We start from the raw sequence: 27,587 nt of genomic DNA on the forward strand, positions 1-27,587 counted from the left end.
ATGCACAATCCATGTTCTGTACTCATTAGACTGATTATTACATTTATCAAATCCTGTAATTCTTCTTCACTTTCAGAAAGCGTAGCAATGTCATCAGTGAATGTTATGATTAATATCTTTTCACCTTGAATTTTAACTCCACTCCTGAACTTTTCCTTTATTTCCGTCATTGCTTCTTCGATGTATAGACTGAACGGCTGGGGCTGAAGGCTACATCCTTTTTATTATTATTCCCTCTTGGTTGTCGTACATATTATACAGGGTGTAAATTTTAAGTTGACAAACCAGAATAACTCGAAAAATAAGCTTCACACAAAAAAATGTGTAGAATCCAAAGCTGATTATTTTCGAGGGGGACATCTGCTGGTGCTAAAATTAGCCCGCCACCCCCCAGCCCCCTGGGGTGGGATGGGAGGCAATTTTAAACTTTGAAATGGGAACCCCCATTTTTTATTGCAGAATCAGATTCTACATAAAAATCTACGTACATTTTGCCTTAAACATTTGTTTTGATTCTTGGTAGTTAGCGCTGTATTTCAAGAAAATCTACGTTCTCATTTTTGCGTGGAAAATGGTTACGGATAAATAAAAAATACTTATTTACTTCGTAAATTTTGATTCGCTAAAACTAAAACTGTCCCTCTCTCCTCATAGGGTGAGGTTTGAGAAAGACGAATTTGACTTTTAGAAATGTTGACCCAAATATTAATTTTTTTCGCAGATTCGGATAAGCTTTGTTTGTTTCGTGGTCATGAGGCAACACCACTTTTAATTTTCAAACAAATCATCTCACTAACTAACTAACAAAACAGCCTAAATACTAACAAGTGAACTCATTAACTAAAAACTTTAGTTGTATATTAGTCGTCTAGTTGTATATTAGTCGTCTTCCCCTACAGTTTACACCTACTTTTCACAGAATTTCCAATATCTTGCACCATTTTAAATTGTCTACCGCTTTTTCTAGATCGACAAATCCTATGAACGTGTCTTGATTTTTCTTTACTCTTGCTTCCATTATCAACAGAAACCTCAGAATTCCCTCTCTGGTGCCTTTACCTTTCCTAAACCCAAACTGATCGTCATATAACACATTCTCAGCTTCATCTTCCTGTCTTCTGTTGTAAACAACTTGGATGCATGAGCTGTTAAGCTGACTGTGCAATAATTCTCACATTGATAGCTCTTGCAACTTTCGGAATTGTTCGGATGATATTTTTCCGACCGTGAGACAGTGTATCACCAGACTCAAACATTCTACACACCAAAGCGAATAGCTGTTTCGTTGCCACCTCTCCCAACGATTTTATAAATTCTGTTGGAATGTTATGTATCCCTAGTTCCTTGTTTGATGTTAGGTCTTCCAAAGCTAAATTCTGATTCTAATAGTAGATTCGCTATATCTTGCACATCGACTCCTGTTTCTTCTTCTGTGACGTCATCAGACAAATGCGGTAATTGAGTACGCTAAAACATTTTATATAATATGCAGTAACTGGACCGAAAGAAGGGATCGTTTGATACGAAACGTCCTGACGCGTCAAGGTATCGTACATTTTGTAATGGAAGGAAGTAGGTGGGGGTGGTTTTCGCTGGGGAGGGGGGGAGGTGGAAGGTATTGGGGGGGGGGGCGGAGGGGGAACCAAGGCTTGATTACAGCAAGCAAGCTGAGGTGTTCGCACTTGTGATATATATATATATATATATATATATATATATATATATATATATATATATATATATATATACTCCTGGAAACGGAAAAAAGAACACATTGACACCGTTGTGTCAGACCCACCATACTTGCTCCGGACACTGCGAGAGGGCTGTACAAGCAATGATCACACGCACGGCACAGCGGACACACCAGGAACCGCGGTGTTGGCCGTCGAATGGCGCTAGCTGCGCAGGATTTGTGCACCGCCGCCGTCAGTGTCAGCCAGTTTGCCGTGGCATACGGAGCTCCATCGCAGTCTTTAACACTGGTAGCATGCCGCGACAGCGTGAACGTTAACCGTATGTGCAGTTGACGGACTTTGAGCGAGGGCGTATAGTGGGCATGCGGGAGGCCGGGTGGACGTACCGCCGAATTGCTCGACACGTGGGGCATGAGGTCTCCACAGTACATCGATGTTGTCGCCAGTGGTCGGCGGAAGGTGCACGTGCCCGTCGACCTGGGACCGGACCGCAGCGACGCACGGATGCACGCCAAGACCGTAGGATCCTACGCAGTGCCGTAGGGGACCGCACCGCCACTTCCCAGCAAATTAGGGACACTGTTGCTCCTGGGGTATCGGCGAGGACCATTCGCAACCGTCTCCATGAAGCTGGGCTACGGTCCCGCACACCGTTAGGCCGTCTTCCGCTCACGCCCCAACATCGTGCAGCCCGCCTCCAGTGGCGTCGCGACAGGCGTGAATGGAGGGACGAATGGAGACGTGTCGTCTTCAGCGATGAGAGTCGCTTCTGCCTTGGTGCCAATGATGGTCGTATGCGTGTTTGGCGCCGTGCAGGTGAGCGCCACAATCAGGACTGCATACGACCGAGGCACACAGGGCCAACACCCGGCATCATGGTGTGGGGAGCGATCTCCTACACTGGCCGTACACCACTGGTGATCGTCGAGGGGACACTGAATAGTGCACGGTACATCCAAACCGTCATCGAACCCATCGTTCTACCATTCCTAGACCGGCAAGGGACCTTGCTGTTCCAACAGGACAATGCACGTCCGCATGTATCCCGTGCCACCCAACGTGCTCTAGAAGGTGTAAGTCAACTACCCTGGCCAGCAAAATCTCCGGATCTGTCCCCCATTGAGCATGTTTGGGACTGGATGAAGCGTCGTCTCACGCGGTCTGCACGTCCAGCACGAACGCTGGTCCAACTGAGGCGCCAGGTGGAAATGGCATGGCAAGCCGTTCCACAGGACTACATCCAGCATCTCTACGATCGTCTCCATGGGAGAATAGCAGCCTGCATTGCTGCGAAAGGTGGATGTACACTGTACTAGTGCCGACATTGTGCATGCTCTGTTGCCTGTGTCTATGTGCCTGTGGTTCTGTCAGTGTGATCATGTGATGTATCTGACCCCAGGAATGTGTCAATAAAGTTTCCCCTTCCTGGGACAATGAATTCACGGTGTTCTTATTTCAATTTCCAGGAGTGTATATATATTACTGGCCATTAAAACTGCTACACCAAGAAGAAACGCAGATGATAAACGGGTATTCATTGGACAAATATATTATACTAGAACTGACATGTGATTACATTTTCACGCAATTTGGGTGCATAGATCCTGAGAAATCAGTACCCAGAACAACCACCTCTGGCCGTAATAACGGCCTTCATATGCCTGGGCATACAGAGCTTGTATGGCATGTACAGGTACAGCTGGTCATGCAGCTTAACTCGATACCACAGTTCATCAAGAGTAGTGACTGGCGTATTGTGACGAGCCATTTGCTCGGCCACCATTGACCAGACGTTTACAATTGGTGAGAGATCTGGAGAATGTGCTGGACAGGGCAGCAGTCGAACATTTTTTGCATCCAGAAAGGCCCGTACAGGACCTGCAACATGCGGTCGTGCATTATCCTGCTGAAATGCAGGGTTTCGCAGGGATCGAATGAAGGGTAAAGCCACGGGTCGTAACACATCTGAAATGTAACGTCCACTGTTCAAAGTGCCTTTAGCGCGAACAAGAGGTGACCGAAACGTGTAACCAATGGCACCCCATATCATCATGATACACCAGTATGGCGATGATTAATATACGCTTCCAATGGGCGTTCACCGTGATGTCGCCAAACACGGATGCGACCATCATGATGCTGTAAACAAAACCTGGATTCATCCGAAAAAATGACGTTTTGCCATTCGTGCTCCCATGGTCGTCGTTGAGTACACCATTTCAGGCCCTCCTGTCTGTGATGCAGCATCAAGGGTAACCACAGCCATGGTCTCCGTGCTGCTGCAAGCGTCGTCGAACTGTTCGTGCAGATGGTTGTTGTCTTGCAAACGGCCCCATCTGTTGTGTGTGTGTTGGGGCTTATGGGCGCTCAACATCGAGGTCATCAGCGCCCTGACACATATTAAAAGGAACGAATGTGGACAGACCTAATAAAACTGAAAAACACACTCAGGCCCCATCTGTTGACTCAGGGATCAGAACGTGGCTGCACGATCCGTTACAGCCATGCGAATAAGATGCCTGTCATCTCGACTGCTAGTGATACGAGGCCGTTGGGATCCAGCACGGCGTTCCGTATTACGCTCCTGAACCCATCGATTCCATATTCTGCAAACAGTCATTGGATCTCGGCCAACGCGAGCCGCAATGTCGCGATACAATAAACCGCAATCGAGATAGGCTACAATCCGACATTTATCAAAGTCGGAAACGTGATGGTACGCATTTCTCCTCCTTACACGAGGCATCACAACAACGTTTCACCAGACAACGCCCGTCAACTGCTGTTTGTGTATGAGGAATCGGTTGGAAACTTTCCTCATGTCAGCATGTTGTAGGTGTCGCCACCGGCGCCAACCTTGTGTGAATGCTCTGAAAAGCTAATCATTTGCATATCACAGCATCTTCTTCCTGTCGGTTAAATTTCGCGTCTGTAGCACGCCATCTTCATGGTGTAACAATTTTAATGGCCAGTAGTGTATATAGGATATATTAGCGTGTAGTGCTGCATCAAATCTTTCTGCGGACTGAAAACAACAACAGCGAAGTAAAAATAGTGTATTCCGTACGTAAAACGCTGGTCCAGTGTAAGAGAGGACTTGTATGCTCTAGTATGATCAGGTTGAATAAATAAAATACTTAAATGTCTCAATCCAACAGAAATTTTTACCGTCCACATTGTTGTACTGGGTGATGTCAAATGGAGGAGCAGTCATTAGAGTGTCACGAGAGGCAGTGAAGAAGACGTACGCCGCCCTACCGCCGAATGTGCTGGAATGCTTCAGCGAGGCGGCTGCTAGGCAAGTGCGCACTGCTCGTCCCTCGGCTGCAGCCGCAGTCACAGCTGACGGAGTGTTGGTGCCGCGCAGTGACCACCCTGGCTGGGTCAGCCCTGGCCGGCCGCCCACTGCATCCATCAGTACCGCCCCCGCCACGCCCTGGCTCGCCCTCCGTGGCGCCCGCGGAGAGCCCTGGTCTGCAGCGCAATGCGCACACTGCATTAGCGTCCGCAGCCATCCACAAATCTACTCAGAAACACCCACGATGTAAGTTGTGTGTTAGATGTGTGATGTTCGTCCTTGTCCAACTTCCACTTGCGTTACATTTACCTATTAGTCAACGACAGTTTTATTGCGTCTGCGAGTGACGGTGCTTCGTTCGAATTATCGTGAGATCGCCGGCCGGAGTGGCCGAGCGGTTCTAGGCGCTACAGTCTGGAGCCGCGCGACCGCTACGGTCGCAGGTTCGAATCCTGCCTCGGGCATGGATGTGTGTGATGTCCTTAGGTTAGTTAGGTTTAAGTAGTTCTAAGTTCTAGGGGACTAATGCCATCAGCAGTTGAGTCCCATAGTGCTCAGAGCCATTTTTGAACACACACACACACACACATATTTACAATGAACACATTACTGAACTGAAATTGTGCAGAAGTTGTATACAAATCAGTTGGTTTTACTGAGAAATTCATCAATGGAGTAGAAGGAGTTGGCCACCAATAAATCCTTTAGGCTTCTCTTAAAATGAATTTCATTGGTTGATGAGCTTTTTATGGCTGCTGGCAAGTTATTGAAAATGTGTCTTCCTGAATAATGCACACCTTTTTATACAAGACTAAGTGACTTTAAATCCTTGTGAAGATTATTCTTATTTCTAATATTGATTCCATGAATTGAGCTGTTGGTTTGAAAAAGTAATATATTTTTAATGACAAATTTCATTAAGGAATAAATATATTGGGAAGCAGTAGTTAGTAGCCCTAGTTCCCTAAACAGGCTTCTGCAGGATGTTCTTGAGTTCACACCACATATAACTTACCAGTTAACGGAGCACTGTTCGTGCGGGCGGGGAGGTTTGCTCGCTCTGGTGACGCTGGGGGCTTTCTCTTGCCGAACAGGCCCTGGCTGAGGAGCCAGACATAGTGTGTTCTGCAACAACTTGTCATTCCCTTACCTTCTGTTACCGGCAAGAGATGATCAGTGTCTTCCTTTTCTCATTCGTAAAATAAAAATCCGCTTCAGGTGCCAGTAATTTTTGATAATTTATTCCCCGACCGGTTTCGAGGATTAAAGCTTTATCTTCGAACGCTAGCCACTGCTAATAGGTGGAGGGGCTACTAACATACTGAAGTGTCGAGACAACATGCAATAACATCTTTTACGCAACGACACAAACTCAGCACAATAGGCTGTAGGGTGGTAGGACTGGACCACAGTAACACATCGGACAATCACCATCGACAGTAGCACCTAACATTTTATTTTGTACCTTTAAACAAGAGAACTTGACAAATAAAACCATCACATGTTTAAAACTACCACACATCTTTAGAATTTACCATTAAGGTGAAATTAAATTAGTTCAATTTTACACACTCATAAAAACGCGGCACTTGTGGCCTATTCTAGATTTGCTGAAATGAGTTAAATTTTATAACTAATGTACTCTTTCATTACGACAGTGATTGTTATTACCGAAATAATTCAGTTAATTTAGCATATAACGTATAAAATTTCATGTGAGCAAACTAGCTCGTGAGATTCAACAACTACACTCAGAAAACGGACGCTAGCTCGTTCAGCTGTTTCCAATACAGGCTCGACTTGGACCCCCAGACGGGAGCAGCAATGATCACGAATAGCCACAAGAAAATCCAGGTATCTACGACAGACTGACATCTGCCTTAAATAACTGGAAACACAATAACTCATTACAACACATAAAATTAATTACAATATCGATCTACTGTCATTGAAGGTATTCTAGTACCACCATCAATCCGTTTCAGGCCATTCAACACACAATAACGACTGGCCTCTCAATAACTGGTAAGAATTTAGGAACTACTGATTTCAAAATTATACACGTGTCTCTCAGACACGCTATTAGTTCAAACAGAAACGTAACAGTAATGTTATTACAATTCAGAGGCAAATATATCCAGGGAAATATTTTCTATATGTATCAATAGCGACTGGCCATCTTAACTCCGCGGTGTAATATAAATACAGTAATCAGGCGGTACTTAAACAAAGACCAGCAAACTGTTTTCAATGGCGGATGAACCTTGACAGTAGGGTTCTACAACGGAATGTCTCAGCACTCCAGGCCCTCGTAAATGTTATTGATCACACCGCATACACCTTAAAACATTACGTATTAAACCAATTAAAATCAACGCATTTTAGGCCAGACTCAGTAGGAGTAGCGACGGCCGCCCAAGTAAATACAGTCAACCGCACAGAGCCCAGTAGTGGATTCCTACCACAATTTACAGGACAAGCAAGGCTCTTACCCTCTTGCTTGTTCGACGAAGCCAGCCGCCGCAGATCCCGATGCCAGGAGACATGAAGCAAGCGGAAAAACAACACCAACGACTTCCCAGTAACGTCTCTTTCCACGCTGGCGATATTTGCCACGGTGCCGTCACCCGGGTAACAGCCGCTTTTAGACGTGCCCTGCTTGCTGGATGACACCGGACCTTAGCTGTCCGCCACAGTTCCCAAAGCGCCGTTACTGCTCTGGGGTCCCAAAGCAAAATCACCCCTTCTTCCTCAGCTTTTCCACCCTCTCTCGATCGGCCCGGTAGTAGGCGCCAGCGTGCGCTTTGCGCACACCGCAGGGAAGATGGCCCATACCGGCCGCGGGAATATCGCTGATTAAGCCACACGCCTCACATACAAATGCTATGCGGTTTAACTACTAAAATGAAAGGTACACTTGTGGAAAGCGACAAACTCACGTGATTATGAGAACATAAATGTGTGGCGGTCGTGCCACGTCAACCAAACGCATGGGATTGGAATAAAACGGTAATTTTGGGGTGGATTCTGGACAGAAGTGAACTCAATAATACTGTGAATAAATAAGTGAGCTTACGCGTAGGACCAGGACCACAGCGGCCGGCTGGACAAAAGTACACGGAAGTGAATAGTGCAGACGGCCCAGAGACAAAATATGGTTCAAATGGCTCTGAGCACTATCCGACTTAACATCTGAGGTCATCAGTCCCCTATATCTTAGAACTACTTAAACCTAACTATCCTAAAGACATCACACACATCCATGCCCGAGGCAGGATTCGAACCTGCGTCCGTAGCAGTCGCGTGATTCCAGACTGAAGCGCCTTCAACCGCTCTGTCACACCGACCGGCGGCCCAAAGCCAGCTGACCTCGGTTGCAGAAGTGAGCGACGTAGGAGCCAATGAGGTGCGCAAACGAAGTAGATAGCAACAACTAAATACACACCAAAATAACTGGTTTCCACAACACTACCACAACCCCAAGTGTATACCGCTGACATACTTTCACCCTCGAGTATTTGTTTACTAACAGCCGCTCACATGGTTGCAGATGACATGATATTCGGACGGTAACAGAGAAAAAAGAGCACAGAAAATATGTCACAAACAGCGCCAATAATTGCTTAAAACATGCTGTAGCATACAATGTATAAGGTAGTATGAAAATATCAATATTAAACTATGTTTCAAAAGACGATTGTAAAAGTGTAACAATGTTTTACTGTGTTTGTACAACCATACCATTTTATGCATATTTTAGATTAAAGAAACCCACTGATGATGGTGATATTTGTCGCCGAAACTAGTTTGGGATAATAAAGAAATAAACGAATAACAAGGTGTTTTGCAGTAAGGCGGACTCAATTTGTGATATACTGTTTTACTATGCAAACACGGACCAAATGGAATATTATTGAAGTAGATAGCCACAAAACAGCAGGAAACGGGGACTGATTGGTTCGTCCACTTACATAAGTGTAGTTCACAAGGTCGATACAGACAAGAACTACAAATGTAAGAAAAGTAAAATAACATACAAACGTGAGGAAAGCAGCAAAAATACCTAAAAGCCAACGTACAGATTACATCAGATTAAAGAGATACAAGATAAAAATACAACTAAAACAGTGGGTACGGATGATATACAAAAATATATCTACAGATAAAACAATAACACAATGAAAGGTGAAGCGTGTTAGAAGAATGATGCAAACTGTTAGAATCGGTACTCTTGTACATAGCAAAAATATCTTACTGCAAAAAGCTTGGTTAGGATTAAAATGATAAAGCAACGGGAATAACTATGTAACTTATGCACGGAAGCGGCAAAGAAACTGGTATAGGCATGCGTATTCAAGTACAGAGATATGTAAACGGGCAGAATACGGCGCTACGGTCGCCAACGCCTACGTAAGACAAAAAGTGTCTGGAGCAGTTGTTAGATCGGTTACTGCTGCTACAATGGCAGGTTATCAAGATTTAAGTGAGTCTGGACGTGGTATTATAGACGGCGCACGAGCGATGGGACGCAGCATCTCCGAGGTAGCGATGAAGTGGAAATTTTCCCGTACGACCATGTCACGAGTGTACCGTGAATATCAGGAATCCGGTACATCATCAGATTTCCGACATCGCTGCGGCCGGAAAAAGATCCTGCAAGAACGGGACCAATGACGACTGAATAGAATCGTTCGAAAATGGTTCAAATGGCTCTGACCACTATGGGACTTAACATCTGAGGTCATCAGTCCCCTAGGCTTAGAACTACTTAAACCTAACTAACATAAGGACACCACACACATTCACGCCCGAGGCAGGATTCTACACTGTGACCGTAGCAGCAGCGCGGTTCCGGACGGAAGCGCCTAGAACCGCTCGGCCACAACCGCTGGCAGAATCGTTGAATGTGACAGAGGTGCAACCCTTCCGCAAATTGCTGCAGATTTCAGTGCTGGGCCATCAACAAGTGGTAGCGTGCGAACCATTCAACGAAACATTACGAATATGTGTTTTCAGATCCGAAGGTCCACTTGTGTACCCTTGATGACTGCACGGCATAAAGCTTTACGCATTGCCTGGGCCCGTCAACACCCACACTGAATTGTTGATGACAGGAAACATGTTACCTGGTCGGACGAGTCTCCTTTCAAATTGTAGCGAGCGGATGGAGAAAATCTCAAGAATCTATGGACCCTGCAAGTCAGAAGGAGACTGTTCAGACTGGTGAAGGCTCTGTACTGGTGTGGGGCATGTGCAGTGGGACTGGTATAGGACCCCTGATACGTCTAGATACAACTCTGACAGGTGACACGTATGTAAGCAGCCTGTCTGATCACCTGCATCCATTCACGTCCATAGTGCATTCCGACGGACTTGGGCAATGTCAGCAGGACAGTGCGACACCCCAAACGTCCAGAATCACCACATAGTGGCTGCAGAAACACTCTTCGGAGTTTAAACACTTCTGCTGGCTACCAAACTCCTCAGACATGAACATTATTGAGCATCTCTGGGATGCTTGGCAACGAGCTGTTCAGAAGAGATCTCCACCCTCTCGTATTCTTTAGGATACATGGACAGCCAGCATACCTCACACATTAGTAGCGTCAATGCTACGTTATGTTGCGGCACTTGAGCGTGCTCGCAAGGGTCTTACACGATATTAAAAAGGTGTACCAGTTTCTCTGGCTCCTCGGTGTATAATGTTCTTCAGTTGAGGATAGATGTAAAATGTCGATTTGCGCTACACGTTTCAGCATGGTGCCTGGATTTAATTTTCTCGTCCCTGGAAAGTGTGTTTATTTCATTAGGTCTGGCAGTAAAACTACTGTATGAAGAATTCGGATAAAATATTTGTTCTTCCAGGAAATTTTGCTACCCCGTCCGTTCTAGCACATAGTTCAAGAAATGAAAATACGAAAAAGGTATGGTTCAAATGGCTCTGACCACTATGGGACTTCTGAGGTCATCAGTCCCCTAGAACTTAGAACTACTTAAATCTAACTAACCTAAGGACATCACACACATCCATGCCCGAGGCAGGATTCGAACCTGCGACCGTAGTGGTCGCGCGGTTCCAGATTGTAGCACATAGAACCGCTTGGCCACCCCGGCCGGCAAAATACGAAAATATTCAAAGTTTTATCATTTCTTTCGCACTCTGGAAGCATTCTCCCAGAAGCCAGCTCAAGTCTATAATACAGCTTTATGTTTGTTAATGGACTTCTTGAAGTTTTAATCCAAGTCTTGATGTTCAACAACGAAAGAGAGCATATATAGTGTACAATGACGTAGCGTTAGTGATAAAGATGGCCGTTATTGCACGCATAAACTTTCTGGTTTTATATCTCCCGCTTGCACGTAATGTGCTCGCTTTAGATAGGCTACATTCGCCGCTTATAAAGGAATAGTTGTCTAAGACATCGACACCAACTGTTCTTGAAAGTGGCCTGTAACACCAGAGTTTACCAGTCGTGCAAAATTATAATAAATTGAATACTTGTGAAAACCAGCCGAGGTGGAATTCTTCAAAATGTCCTTCCACGACCTGGTATACAATTATTCAAAATTTTTATCCATTAATGATGTACAGTGTTTAAAGGTTTCGATGCTTGTTCAAATGCTATGCAGTTGATCACGTCTTGGGACTCTTGAAAGTTCAGTTTTGTGACAGCATAGCATCCTTCGAAAGAAAGTTTCAGTTTCCACAAAACATTTAGAAATTTGTGTAGATGTCACCCACGACTTCTCAAAACTTTTACAGATTAATCTAATTCTTCAGCAAACAAATATTGCACAGTACTAATAAAAATTAAGGGTTCCAATCTACATGATGTCGTATCACATGTGCTGACACGGACTCCCAGAGACTAATGTGAAAATCATTTCCCTTTTCCAAAGCGCGCAAAGATCTCTTCTCTGAATGGCTGAATTGCGCAGTGGCCATTTATCTGTTCCAGCTGCTGGTGTAACCTGGTAATCTCTGTCTTAACATTACAGTTTCAGCGATCCAGCTATCCGTGTGTAAAATGGGGAAGGCGCGCCACCTATTTTGACCGAGTGCAGTTTGTAATGTCCCGGAGGCTTGGCACGAGTATTTCGGGAACTGCTCCGCTCATCAGATGTTCAAGGAATGCTGCGGTGAGTGTCCTCAACACCAGGTGAAACCAAGATGAAACCACGTCTAGACGTCTTGGGGTCGGGTGGCCACCCCTCATTCCAGATCTCGGACATTGTAGGCTGTGGCGCAACTAACGGCAGACTCTTGTGCTGGGCAGAGTATATGTGTGTCTGAACACACAGTTCACCGAACGCTCATAACGATGGGCCTTCGCATCCGACGACCCATGCATGTGCCAATGTTAACACGACGATATCGCCAACTACGAATGAAATGGGCATTGGTATTGGACGCTGGGGCATTGGCAGAGCGTTCCAGGGTCTGGTGAATCGCGATACGTTGTTCACCACGCCGATTGGAGGGCTCGAGTCCAGCGTCTTCCAGGGAACAGCTCTTTGATAACAACACTGCTGGATGGAGACAAGCTGGCGGAGGCTCTATTCGCTCTGGGAAATATTCACATGAGCATTTATGGGTCCAGTGGAAATCGTTGAAGGCCCTATGACAACAAAGGAGTATCGTACAGACCACGTACAACCCTTTATGACGATCATGTTTCCCGACTGCAGTGGCATGCTTTAAAAGGATCGGCGAAATGTGGCGAGTGTAACCCTAAAGATTTGGTATTGCTCACACAATTGTTTCACGTGTAAGCGGACTGTTTCGAACCACAGGCATTGTCGTTTGACGGAGATGAGGTGGTCAAAGACGATGGACTACAACAGCAGACGACGGCTACACTGTGTAGCTGGCTAGAATGGAACCAAGTCAAACAGCGGGTGCAAGTGCAACTTCATTTAATAGGTCTGCAACGAACCCAGGCTCACACTCCACAGCGGCACAGCGACTGAGTAAGGGTGACATCTGCACGTCGGCGGCATCGTTTGAAATTGTGCCAAGAGCACAGAGATCTGATCAACGAATGATTCGGGGCATATCCTCATATGGCGGGACGTGGGGATACGCAAGGTATTCAGGAACACTGCCGAACATTAATGTGTTGGTGGTCCACCTGTTGGATTGTGGAAATGCATAGTTTTGCATGACCTTCAAATCTTTGAACATGGCACACTCACTGGTCAGTGTTATTATGACACCGTACTCCTTCCCCATGCATGTCCTTTCAGAGGTGCATTTTATGGATGATGCATTCAAGCCTTACTTCGTTTTGTGGATGACAAAATATGACGGCATCGAACAGTGCATGTGGAGGAGCTTTTGGAACGAGGGGATATTTGACAAATGGACTGTCGTGCCCTTTCCATCGAGCACTGTGAGATGCGTTGTGGAAACGAACTGGAGCGCGTCCACACGCACCAACGACCATCAAACAGTTATCATCGGCACTGGTGGAGGATTGGACAACCCTACCACAAGGGCTACTTTTCAGCCTTATAGCCAACACGGGAGCACGTTGCAATGCAGGTAGTACAGTCCTTGGTGAGTCCTTGGTGACCACACACCCTATTAAAAACCATATTCAGCCTATAGGAGTGCATAGTTTCACGATGATAAGTACTAATAAAAGTTTCTCGGCCTTCTAGCCGTGTCCAGTGGTTTAAAATCCACGAGCTTTCGGCCGAGTACTCCTCGGCCATTGTGAAGTGCTGCTGCCGACCTTATACGAGTATAGCCGGGCTGCCTTCCGTGGCGTCACTGGTACCCGCTCCGGCACCTTGTATGGTAATCTCGTAGAATCGGGTGTAGTGCCGGTGTGGTCCGTGTCTTCCCAACACGATATTTCGACGTCGTAACTCGGCGTCTTCATCAGGTCTTCCCGACGTCGAAATATCGTGTTGGGAAGACGCGGACCACCGGCAGTAATACCGATTCTACGAGATGACAACAAATCGCAGGGAAAGTCTTAGACATTATATATATGGTTATGTTTGCGTTGTGCGATCGCCGTTTCCTCTTCAACCTTCCAATGGCCGTGTCCCACGCTGTGCATAGTTGCAGGCCGCCGTCCTTATTGAGCGTGTTGTCACAAATTTTTATTTCGATTGCTTCTTGTATTATGCTCTCCCAAAAACTGTTAGTCCGTGGTATAATAGATGTCTCGTCGAATACAATACGATGACCGTTTCCTATTGCATGCACTTCTACTGCTGATTTCTCTGGGTACCATAGACAAAAACATCTCTCGTGCTCTACACAGCGCTGTTCAGTGGTACGCACAGTCTGTCCGCTATAGAACTGTCCACACCCATACGGTATTTTATATACTCCTGACGTTCTGAGGCCTACATCGTCTTTCACAAGCCGAATTCTTGCTGGAGCCTTGAAAACCGAACCGATTTTATGCCTCTTTAGGAGCCGGCTTATCTTTCCTGTTATTGAGCCACAGAACGGTAAGAGCGCAAGCTTCATTCTGCTTACGTATTTCCGGAACGATAGCTTGCGAAATCTGGCGGTTGTTGTAGCCGTTTTCCTTGAATACTTTCTGTAAGTGGCTGAGTTCCTTCGGAAAGTTTTCAGAATCTGAGATGGGTTTCGGCTCGATGCACTAAGGTCCTCAGAACAGAACGTTTCTGCGACACACGGACTAACAGTTCTAGGGATAGCATAACGAAAGAAGCGATCGAAATAATAATTTGTGACAACACGCTCCATAAAGACGGCGGACTGAAACGAAGCACAGAGTGGGACCCGGCCATCGGAAGGTTGAAGCGGGCGAGGTGGCCACACAACACAATTATTACCATATATGGAGCCAGAGCGGGTACCAGTGGCGTCATGGAAGGCAGCGCGGCTACATAAGGACGGCAGCAGCTGCCAGAAGACAGTCATCACTTGACAATGGCCGAGGAGAACTCGGCCGAAAGCTCGTGCATTTTAAACCACTTGACGCGACTGGAAGCCCGAGAAACTTTGTTTCGTATCATATTCAGCCTTTTGTGATGTCCATGGAAGCACGGTAAGTCACTGTGGCTTCAGTGTAATCATTGTCTTTGAATAATGGCGTCATTTCTGTTCTCCTAATTACGTATTTTTTTCAAATATCTTCTGTACTATATTGTAGCAGTTCTTTCTATGTACAGCTTACGTTTCATAGGGCTATGTTACTTGTCAGTGACTCACCATAGGAAAGTTATTTTCGTCCATAAATTTTGCGCTCTACTGTAAGACAAATCATGCCAGTTGCCTCTAAAAAGCCGTAGTGGATTTCTGTTACACTCTTTTCATAATAACGGTTGAATACTTTAATGACGTTCTTGCAGCGTATGCCAATTCTGAAGGCAACGCTGACAACTTCACTGCCGTAAAATTACACAGTGGGCAACATCCAAGCTTGACTGTACTATGAATTCTAATAAAGAGTGTACACATGGCGTATTATTATGTTCACGGTTGGAGATACAGCCTACTCTACCGAACCGCAGATTTAAGTTTTCAGTGATTTCCCTAAGTCTTTCCAGCCAAATAACGGGATAGTTGCTTTGATAAGGGCACGCCCGATTTCCTTCTCCATCCTTTCGTGATTTGAGTTTCTGTTCCGTCACTTATATTTCACTGTCGACCGTATACTAAACTCTGACCTACCTTCTTCTTTTACTTGCATTACGCAGACGGTTGCATGCAGCGATCTTCAGTAGGCAGAGTATTGAGGGAGGGGAAGTGTATTGGCGGAGAGGCAGAGAGGAAGAGGGGAGATTATTAGGTAACTCTTGTAGATCATATCTGATTGAAAGCAACTGAATATTGAATACGAAATTATACAGTTCATACAGAAGAAATAATAGATGTCTTCAATAGCCACCTGAGTAAAACTTACGTATGCTTGCCTGCACTCTTCTATTGCAACTTCTACTGCATCAATGGTTCAAACCTCCCAAAAAATAGCATGTGAGTTAGAATTAAACTACTATGTTATCCGACATACCCATCTAACAGAATTACAAACGTGCTGGTTTTAGACTCAAGGGGTGAATTATATGCCCACGTCAAATCAAAGACTGTTAGCCTGGTAAGCTCACCACTCTTCAAGTGATTTTAAGCTATTTTTCACTGTTTTCTACACTGATGCAGGACTCATTCCCACTCTTCGCGTCAGAAACATGAGGTATTAAAATATGAACATGGAGAGAAAAACGTTTCCACGATTCATTATTTACAAAATATCGATGCTGATTGTTTAAACAGCGATGTTTCGTCATCAGTATTGGAGCCTCTGAAATATTGTAATATCGAGATTAAAAAAATGTGTATCTTCGACTATGGAAAATCAACAACGTTTCTTATAAACACAATCAATAATTTATTCGTCATTTAAACGAATCCTTTTATGAACACGGCGCATAGCGATATCAGTGCTGTGATGAAAGAAAAAGAAAAAGCAATGCAAAGAAAAAGTAGTGTGCCATGTACCACATGCTCGATTTGGTATCCAAATAAAGTGCTTGAGTGTATTACTGCTGTAGAAAGACTATATTATCGTTTAAATAAAGTGTAGTAGCAAGTGATGAGATAAGGAAAAAGTCAGAAATCAGACTAATTGAAGAAGTTTCCACTGGATGGAATTCAACGCTCGAAATGACCGAAAAGTTTTTGCAGCTACTTCCAGTAATTAATAATATCAATAATTTGCGTGGTGATAGCTGCAGACATTGTAGATGCTCCGAGAATGACATTTTCACTCTGCAGCAGTATGTGCGCTGATAAGAGACTTCCTGGAAGATTAAAAGTGTGTACCGGACCGAGACTCGAACTCGGGACCTTTGCCTTTAGCGAGCAAGTGTTCTACGACTGAGCTGTCAAAGCAAGACTCACGAGCCGTCCTCAAAGATTCTGTTTTGCCAATGCCTCGTCTCCTGCCTTCCAAACTTCACAGAAGCTCTTCTGCGAACCTTGCAGAACCAACAGTCCTGGAAGAAAGGATATTGTGGAGACATGGCTTAACCACAGCCGAGAGATGTTTCCAGAATGAGATTTTCACTCTGCAGTGGAGTGTGGGCTGATATGAAACTTCCCGGCTGATTAAAACTGAGGAAGCGTTCACTGATTCGTTTGGGCAGGATGTCATAAAGCTGTTCCGTCTTCTCCTTAGGCAAGCCTCCATCATACCCTGTATACTGGCGCTGCCACCGACGTCCGAGTTAGTCCCACACACATTCCATAGGGGACAAGTCTCGATATTTTGCTGGTCATGAAAGCACCTCAACACGAAGCAGACAGTTCACAGATATATGCACCACGTGTTGAGGAGCATTGTCCTGATGAAAAATGGACCACAATACTGTGGCATAAGAGGTAACACACGAGGATGCAGGCTGTCTGTGACTCACAGCTGTGCCGTCAGATTTCCCCTCGGAAACTACCAGACATGATCTGAAGTCATAAGCAATGGCACCCCACGCCAAGCAGACTGGATTAACAATATTGTGCGTCTCATAAATATTGGAGCAATGTGGCTTATTCTCAAGGCAGCACCACATCTGCCAACGATGTAATATAGAATAGCGGTTCATTGCTGAATACATTGCGAAGGAATTCTTCAGCATTCTATACTTCCTGGCCACAGCATCCCTCGAAAAGCAACCATTTTTTGTTGTGATGGTAACGGCAGGCTGCACAACAGTCCGTCTACTGCCAGCCTTCTGCGAATGGTGCGGGACGATATACAAAATATTGCAGGGATTCCAATAGTTGACCTCAGATAGCAGATGGGGATTAAACGAGCTACAATGTGCCTGGTGCACGATACAGTGCTCCTTTTTTGTGGTAAACAGTTGAGATCGACTGGAACCTTGATGACGATGCTCTCACATTTCCTCTGTAATCTCAGGCCGTATATTGCGACTTGTGGGCGGAGTACCATGACCGCAATCTTTATTACACTTGTATATAACAAAATTCACAATAAAGAGGTTGTTTAACACTCACTAAAAGTAATAAGCTGACGCGTGGTGTAACGTCGCGAGTCAATACGCAAGAGCATTTATTGCACTACTTTGCAATACGGCTTGAAGCTTTGGAGCCGTTGGCGGTGATAGAAATAGCCGCTTGTATCTTAGCGTGACTCATTCGCACCTGTCGCTAGCCTATCCGTGGGAAGTGGTGCCTGTGTCAGTTATAGTGACAGAATATACAAGCCCCTAAGAATCTGCATAAACTATATTAAATATTATTCAATTTAGTTAAAAGTCAGTATACTGCCATTTGTTATTAAAAAGAAGAATGTGTAAAAATCTCAGCTTTCTAGCTGGCACACTTTCAGAGTTAGGGAAAATTACCTACAACACCCCAAACCGACACTTGTATGATTAAAGTCGGTTAGGATTCATAACAGTTTGTTTTTAGTATCATTTGAAATCATTACTGAAGTTCACAAAATGGCACAACAATTTATTTAGATTTTCATAATTAAAAAACGTTAAATACTTCTCATTTTTCGTAACATAAAATTCAGAAAATATTGTTATTTAGTTAATATTCTGTTGTGTGAGTAAATGAGAATGAGTGAGTGTGTATGTGGGACATACGGTAGGTAAAGATTCAATATGATATGATGTACAGCATTACGTAACTATGTCATGGGAAAGTTGTGTTTTCCCCACTTTCCACATAGTGCTCTCCCTATTTCCCTTTCTAAACTATTTACATGAACAAATGGTATCCGTTTTTACATTTCCTTAACTATTTGGTTTTGTGCAATGTGAAACTTGCGTTTGTAAGCAGGTAACCAGAACAGTCGTTTGTAGAGTAATAGTTTTCTAAAGTTATTTCAAGATAAGTTTTCCTTTCGTTTGGTTTTGTTAAACATTTTATTAATATTTGCACGAAGAAGTGACGTAAATGCATCTGTGAATAATGACTGGCGTTGGACAGTTTTAGCACGAAAATGATCTCGAAGGACTGTTTTGATTGGCTGGTCATTTTGAACAACCCCGCGCACTGCTAAGTAGTTATACTGGGAGAGAAGCAGACGGAACGGGAGCAGTCGCTCGCTGGCTACCTATCGTACGTGTAGGTCATGTTGGACGCGTCCGTCTACATTATGAGCAAAATGAAGAAGTTACTGGTTTCTCGAGTCCGGATTGTACTGCAGTGAAAGCAGTTACATTTATGGACAGATGACGAAAACCTGAGATTTGAAAAGTGATCTCTTGGAAAGATTAACGTGTGTGAACTTTCGGTCTTTGTAGAATTCTGCTTGGCATGTTTCATACCCTTTTATGGAATATTTGGCGAGCAGTTTCTTTATTAGACATCCACTGAAAAGGACCGAATGTGAAACTCGTATATTGTAATAATTCTGGTCGGACTTAAGTACATCTCTTGCTGCCTTGCGCGTCTACTGAGTTGTCTGAACTGTGAGCTGAGGACAGTGATATTATTCGTTAATTAAATACTGGCTGATGGCAAGTGTTTATTTTGAACCTAAAAAATATAAAAGAACTCGTTTGTAGAAGTTTGACATCTTTCTAAAGAGATGAAGCAATCGCCCTCCACCAGAAATTTGTTGTGAGGTATTACTGGATAGCTTGCTACCAGAGTTTACGCGGACCTTGCAAAAGTAAGTACTGTCGGTGTTTTTCTTCAACGCTGCTTTTAACATCGTCTGGACAGTATCTACGTATGCAGAGAAACGGGCTGGTGATCAAACGCCGTACTGAGGTAGGTGGAACTTTGGTAGTGTACCGTACAACGAGAGACAGTGATTAAACAAGTACACCACCTTTCTAACCCGCTCCACCGCAATTGGTCAGTCTGGACAAGGCATATCGAACGTGATTCAAGGGAACGCATATCTGAGCAAAAAATTTACGTTTATGGGAGTCGTACCGTGGTTGCTGAAGGTTAACTGATAGAAATATAAAATACTACAGAAGGACAGCTGTATGTATCTAAAGCCAGAGTTCAAAGGGTGTTGAGCATCTAACTGTAAAAAGTCTTCAGAAGGAAGGCTGAAATTACTGAATGTCGTTACGAAGGATTCGTCTATCCCTACATTTCATGTCACTGTTGTGGCTGAATCTTACCGTATGCATAATCTGCAAGTGATAGGTAAAGCGGCTGCAAAACCAGTCATTGGCTCTGTACCAACGACTCCTCCTCTCAGTATCTAACTCTGATGATAATCTTTTATACCAGTCGAGCCTAGAACATCGTCCAAAAGTGGTGTCAGCCTGTGGAGAAGCCAGCCTCTCAAATAACTCCCTGCAGAGTGCTTACGACAAGGAAAACTTGGCATTCTACGGTTTTGGCTTTGTGTAACACATGATCGGCCGAATAATAATTCTTGTAAGTACCGACCAGAAAAAGGAAACCTTACAAGACTCTGGTCCTCCCTTACTCGCCTTACTCGCATTTCGGTTGTTAACTAGTTAGTTTTGGCATTCCAAAATGTGTCCGAATTATTCCCTCTCTCTGCCTACATTCGTGTGGTTGGCCAATGTTGAATGACCTCTGCAAACATAGTGCACTCCTTTTTCCCATTTCTAAACTATTTACACGAACACACGGCATTCGTTTTTACATTTCCTTAACTATTTTGTTTTGTGCTACTTGGGTGAGCCGTCGATGTCCCACGATCTTAAAAGGGGTCCTCAACTTTCTGTTCTGTTTCACTAACTAAGATATTATCTTAACAGCCCGTGATTTTTGGCAAATTTTGACTGCCCACTGTTACTCTGTAAAATGGTACTTCTTTCGAGAGTCTGTCACTAAGTGGCGTTCATCCCATGGCCATACACACTTCTACGACCAATACCTGTTGTCCCTGGGTGGTGTCACCGCCAGACACCACACTTGCTAGGTGGTAGCCTTTAAATCGGCCGCGGTCCGTTAATATACGTCGGACCCGCGTGTCGCCACTATCAGTGATTGCAGACCGAGCGCCGCCACACGGCAGGTCTGGTCTAGAGACTCCCTAGCACTCGCCCCAGTTGTACAGCCGACTTTGCTAGCGATGGTGCACTAACTACATACTCTCTCATTTGCAGAGACGACACTTTAGCATAGCCTTCAGCTACGTCATTTGCTACGACCTAGGAAGGCGCCATATTCAGTTACTATGTCTTCTGAACAGATAATATTGTGACTCATGTACCGTCAAGAGCGACGTTCATCATTAATAGATTAACGTTAAGTATCAAACTAATTACGCCCGCTTTCTGAAGTCTAATTCCTTGTCATGTTTCAGACCTCACGTCAGTACAGTCCTTCCTTCCTCACGCCAGCCTGCGTGAGCTAAAACGCGTGCATTTCGGTCTCCACTAGTTCTACCAACACAACACCCTGCATATCCTGGAGATGTAATCTGTATTATATGACTTTGGACGGTCGGTGCCAGGGCGACCTCATTTCAAACCGCCGCCACGACCGACTTTAATAGCTGCCCGGTGAATCCCTCAACATGGCGTGAGTGACTATTCTGCAAATGTGGATGAGAACTGACTCCTTGCAGTTTATGGGGGTACCTCTCTTCCCTTGGTTTCGATGGAGTTCAACTTGCTTCCAAAATGGCTTCTCATTTAGGAGTGCATGCAGTTTAATGTAGGAAATTGGAATCTAGACAGATAATTATTGGCAATCACTGGTACTGATTCATATGTAATTATCGAGTGGGGATTAATTTAGTCCTGTTAGATTCGTTTCTTCTTACGGATTTTAGATATGTTACAACACAGTTTGGAAAAAACGATTGGATACCACCACGCTGTCCAAAATCGGACAAACGTGACATCCGAATGCCCCACAACTCACGATATAGCATGATTCAACCAGCCAGCCAAATGAAGACCCACAATGAAATCTCTTCCCGTCTCTGTCAGATATCTCACAAAAGTACGCAACATCTCCGTGTCCTTTATTAAGACTAGCCAACATCTGACGGTATTCACTTATGTCATATGTCATTCCATGCATGGCACCACACTAAACATGGACATTACTAATGCACTCAGATAGCCGTTCCACGTGTCGAACACGGATGTAGCTCTAATTATTTACATATTGTCTGATGGGGTGAATGTGGATGAAGTTATAGTGACATCCGACAATGTATTCTGGTGTTTCACTTTTTGTCAGGCAGCATACGAACTCTTCTTACCAAATCTTTAGTATCTGCACATGTAAGGAGGCAGCTTACTATGAACACATTGTACTTTGTTTACTTCGGGAAAACTAATTGCTGGTATGCTAAACCATATCTGATAAATACTATAAAGCTTGTCACACTTTCAGGGTACGTTTTCGAAACGCCGCAATCGTCTCCCATTTCGACGTAAAAGTTTGAAAGTTGGCGAAAAGGGACTACAACATCCGTCTCTAATGCGTGGTTCCTTATGACCTTATCATCGGATTCGGCGATGCTTCAGATAAGAAGTCGACACATGCGAAAAAAAGGTCATAGCTCAAAAGCTCTTATGGGACACAAGGTGGGTTAATGATGTCACATTGGTACCGGATGTCACCACAATTCTGGCCAGCGATATCGTGGACAAGTTACACAATGAGAAGAAGGTTGTCATACCCCCCTTCTTACCCATATTTCATCCTTTCTTTCGACGGCTCTGCGATGGAGGTCAGAACCGCGATGCCCAGAATTGAAATCATGCAGTTTTCTTGTTTGTATCCGAGGAAGGAATTTCAAACACACCACCGCTTAGATCTTTAGGTGTGGCATAAAAGGCGTTAACAATCCCACTCCCTTCCTTGAGGAGTTGATTCTCACATCACAGTTAGCGGTGTGACAAGCAACAGGACGACGTCTTGACATATTTGACACTGCCGACATCGCCCAGACGATGCAACCTTTCTCTAAGGACATTATGGGCCAGTAATCGCATTGAACGTCATCGCGTCCTATTGGGGTAGGTTGTGAACTTAGGTTCTGCTGTCGTATACAGGGTGTTACAAAAAGGTACGGCCAAACTTTCAGGAAACATTTCTCATACACAAATAAAGAAAAGGTGTTATGTGGACATGTGTCCGGAAGCGCTTAATTTCCATGTTACAGCTCATTTTAGTTTCGTCAGTATGTTCTTCCACCTACCCTCAATGGAGCACGTTATCATGATTTCATACGGGATACTCTACCTGTGCTGCTAGAACATGTGCCTTTACAAGTACGACACAACATGTGGTTCATGCACGATGGAGCTCCTGCACATTTCAGTCGAAGTGTTCGTACGCTTCTCAACAACAGATTCGGTGACCGATGGATTGGTAGAGGCGGACCAATTCCATAGCCTTCACGCTCTCCTGACCTCAACCCTCTTGACTTTCATTTATGGGGGCATTTGAAAGCTCTTGCCTACGCAACCCCGGTACCAAATGTAGAGACTCTTCGTGCTCGTATTGTGGACGGCTGTGATACAATACGCCATTCTCCAGGGCTGCATCAGTGCATCAGGGATTCCATGCGACGGAGGGTGGATGCATGTATCCTCGCTAACGGGGGACATTTTGAACATTTCCTGTAACAAAGTGTTTGAAGTCACGCTGGTACGTTCTGTTGCTGTGTGTTTCCATTCCATGATTAATGTGATTTGAAGAGAGTAATAAAATGAGCTCTAACATTGAAAGTAAACGTTTCCGGACACATGTCCACATAACACATTTTCTTTCTTTGTGTGTAAGGAATGTTTCCTGAAAGTTTGGCCGTACCTTTTTGTAACACCCTGTATAGGCAGGAATCGCTAGAGACCGTTCAAAACAATTCGACGAAATTTGAACGCGATACGAAGCAGCAAAGGGTGTTTACGTTTTATTACCCTTCCTTTGTTACGCCCGCCTGTGGCTGATTACGAAGTGGTGCGACAATGACAAATACTTGAGTATAATGGAAAAGTGTCCCTTTAAGACTCCCCGTTTCAGTAGCACTCCCGATGCTACCGAAGTGCCTATGTTGAACACCTTAAAACTGTACCTGTAGAGACGATCTGCGGCAGAGTCCCAAGCATCAGCTGACAGGCAACCATTTCATACCTCTCCAATTCCGCGCGCCTAACTGCACCCACCATTCGTCACAGTTTATCTCATTACGGGTACATTTTTAAAACGCTCAATGAACGCGGTTGGGTTACACCGAGGGTGTTGTTGAACCGGCGGGGTCTTAGAGGGACCCTATGCCATTTTATTCACGCATTTGTAAATGTCGTACCACTCCGTGTTCACGCCACAGGATGCCGCGACAGAGATGGGCTAAAAAAGTTTAAGGACCATTTTGCTGCTTTTGACCAATTTCAAATATCGTCGAATGATTTTGAACGGTCCTAGTGGTTCCATCCTGTCTACAAGAATAAGTACTGGTGCCGCACTCCACTCGAAAGCTATGCAATAATGTTCAATGTGGCTGCTGGCCTACGACGTACGTAGAGAAGGTTTGAATCGTCCAGGAGATGTCAGCAGTCTCAAAGGTTGTCAAGAACGTCGTACTGTTGTAAGCAACACTGTGAACTATCGTGACGATTCTAAGCGGCGGTGTTTTCCTCAGTCACCAATCAGAAAAAGGGTTGATTTCAACCCTGGGCGTCGCGGTTCTGACCTCTACCGCAGAGGTGTCAAAAGAAGACGTGAAATGTGCGTTACAGGTGTATGATGATCTTCGTAACATGTGACATATTCGGCGTGTCGTGGGGCTGAATTGTGGTGAAATTTGGTGCCAATGTGATATCATTAACCCATCTCACACCCCACAAGAACTTCTAACCTCTGGCTTTTTCTTCTTGTGTGATGACGCCTTGCTGTTTGAAACGTCGCCGAGTCCAAGGAAGACAGGCACAGGGCTCCCCGCTTTTGCAGCATTACAGAGGAGCGTTGTAGGCAGCTCTGAGCCAAATTTCAAACTTCTACGTCTCAGCGGGAGATAATTAAGGCGTTTCGGAAAAGTGATTCTTTAGTTGCGTCGCGTATTGCGTATGTGTGAATCGCCGCGCGAAGCGCCCACAGAGTGCTACTGCGGATGTAGGCCATGCGCGACGCGCCGTGTGCATTGGTGCACCCTCCGCCCCATTACCACGCGAGCTGGCCGGGGTTAATTGCAGTCCCGGTGGCCAGCACCGGCCATAAATACGCCGGGTGCGCCGTTACGTCTGCCCTGAATGTGGAATCCCTTGGCGGCGGGGGATCCCGCGGCGCCCATCGGGCTTACCTCGCGCGCTATTGGCACCCAGTGGCCCCGGCCTTATTCTCCGCTCTGCAACCCATGAATCTGTGAAACCGTGCGTACGCCCGTCGCTGCTTGCTAAATTACGTGTGTCTCACAGAGAACAGGCTAATAACCTTCCGCATAACCTGGAGACCGTTGAAAGCCCTACATTATTTTTCACTGTGACCTGCGAATTCATACGAGTTTACTGCCACGGTTTATTGCTGCCCTCGAACGTTACCCCTTTGTATAGAAGATGGCCTTTAGATGAATAAACGCAGTCTAACTTTTGTTTTCTAATTTCCAAGTGACAAGAACATTCTCCCAGAGCAACGAAATAATTAAAGAATGACAAAACTGAAAACATACTCCCAACATCATTAGGACGATCATAGGCATTAAATATTTTAACAACAATGCACAGGTTTTCTGTTAAAACCAACTGTGAGAAAAATAACGCTGTGTTCCGCTGTGCTGTGAAAATGTGCGTTTTCGTTTTATTTCCCAACATCAGTTCTAACTAAGATAGCAAGGCCTTTAAACCATTAGAAAAATTGTGTTTCCATATGTATTTCTTCTTACATAATTTTAAACCAAAAGTGTATGCACAAATATGTACTGTATTGATTTCTTTCCTCGCAGTCGGTGTTAAAAGAAAATAGGAAACCTCTATTTATGCCTCACCAGATTACGACTATAATGCTACTACAGAATCTGACTCATCCCAAACTTCGTAATCCTGCCCGTTTCCAGAATAAAAATATGCAGAATACTGTCACTGAAGCTTCTACCTTCACAGATACAGCAGCAAAGTATCTCGTACCTCATATGCCAACAATACGAACCGATTCAGTCATTCATTTTAAACGGTTTCATTAACAATTATGGTTTCGTTGACACTAACAATAAACAAGGCTCAAGGTCAGAGAGAAGGGGGGAGGGGAAAGAGGAGAGGGATAGATGGGAGGAAGGAAATGGACGTAGGGAATGGAAGGAATAGGAGGAGATGGTGCACAGATAGAGTGGGGGGGGGGGAAAGTTGTTGACAAAGAGAAGGGGAGGAGTAGATGGATAGAGAGAGGTGCAAGAAGGAAATGAGTCCGTATGGCAAATTCTCATACTTAGTGAGCAATTGTGAACCATTGCTGGGTTCGCTATTTAATTACATCACCGACTTGGCAAGGGACTCCTGCAAATGTGTGAAAACTATAGATCCTTCGTGGTCCAGAAACATAAGATCAGCAGATGAGTGACATTCTCGCTGTCTGATAGGAAAAAAGGTGTTACGTCAGCCTTTATCCTTATAATCCCAGACACAGTCACAGCTACACTCCGCCATGATTAAGTGATAAAAAGTCACTACACGTATTACCATATAAATGCAGCACCAGCAAGCAGCTATCAAGCATCACATCATAATCCAGAGTGAGGACGCTTCATTGTGTCCATTCCGTTACCACAATACAGAGCGCCTGTATTAACCAGATCAGCATGTCCTGACGGCATTAGGTGGAAGATGACTGTGTCCTGTTGCCCACTGACTACGTATCAAGCTAACCGATTCTTCCACCAAGCTTCACCATTGGCTGGCTTGCATCAAAGTTCAGGCAACTCACTGAGACATGAGCTCACCGTAGATAAGCTATCTCAGCAAAGACAATGATGCTTACAGTGTCTTTGAAACAGAGCATTTCCTACCGACACGAGCATGAGTAAATGGGACTGACAGCAGACAACTTTCGCCACAAACCAGTTCTTTTACTCAGCATGTGAAGCGCCTTTGGCAGCCTTCACTAGCGGTAACCAATGATCCTCCTAGATTTGACGCTTTTTTTAAATTCTCTGGTAATGGAGAAAAGGTCGCATGCTCCACCTGTGTTTAAATGAGATATGTACGATGTAAACAGATCATTGACATCTACTCATCGACGGCCAATAATGATATTAAAACATATCTGTTGCTAACATCGATGTTAAATGATGAATTTGATGTAAGGTGTAAAAAGCAATATCTAATTTCGTACTCCTTGATCTATAAATACAGCAATAATTAACATTACACATCCCACAACAGTATTTGTAAATTATATAAAACTAACATATTTGTGAGAGGTTTACTGCTTTGTTGACAGGGAGTATAGCCTGCTTTTGTGACTATAAAGCTCAAATACTCATGCGAAATTTTTGTACCTTTCCGTAGCTAGTACCGCCGATGTGATTCCATACTTTTAATACACCTCGTCAAGACCTAGAGGACATGCTTTCATAACAGCTGAACTGAGACAGCAGGCCGGTTTGCTTTCCAGTTTACGAATAACTTTTTTCTTGTGCTATTTTATAATGTTCACTCCATGAATTTTGATTTTTATGCTTTGT

The sequence above is a fragment of the Schistocerca americana genome, chromosome 4, assembly GCF_021461395.2.
Source record: "Schistocerca americana isolate TAMUIC-IGC-003095 chromosome 4, iqSchAmer2.1, whole genome shotgun sequence".
Lineage (NCBI taxonomy): Eukaryota > Metazoa > Arthropoda > Insecta > Orthoptera > Acrididae > Schistocerca > Schistocerca americana.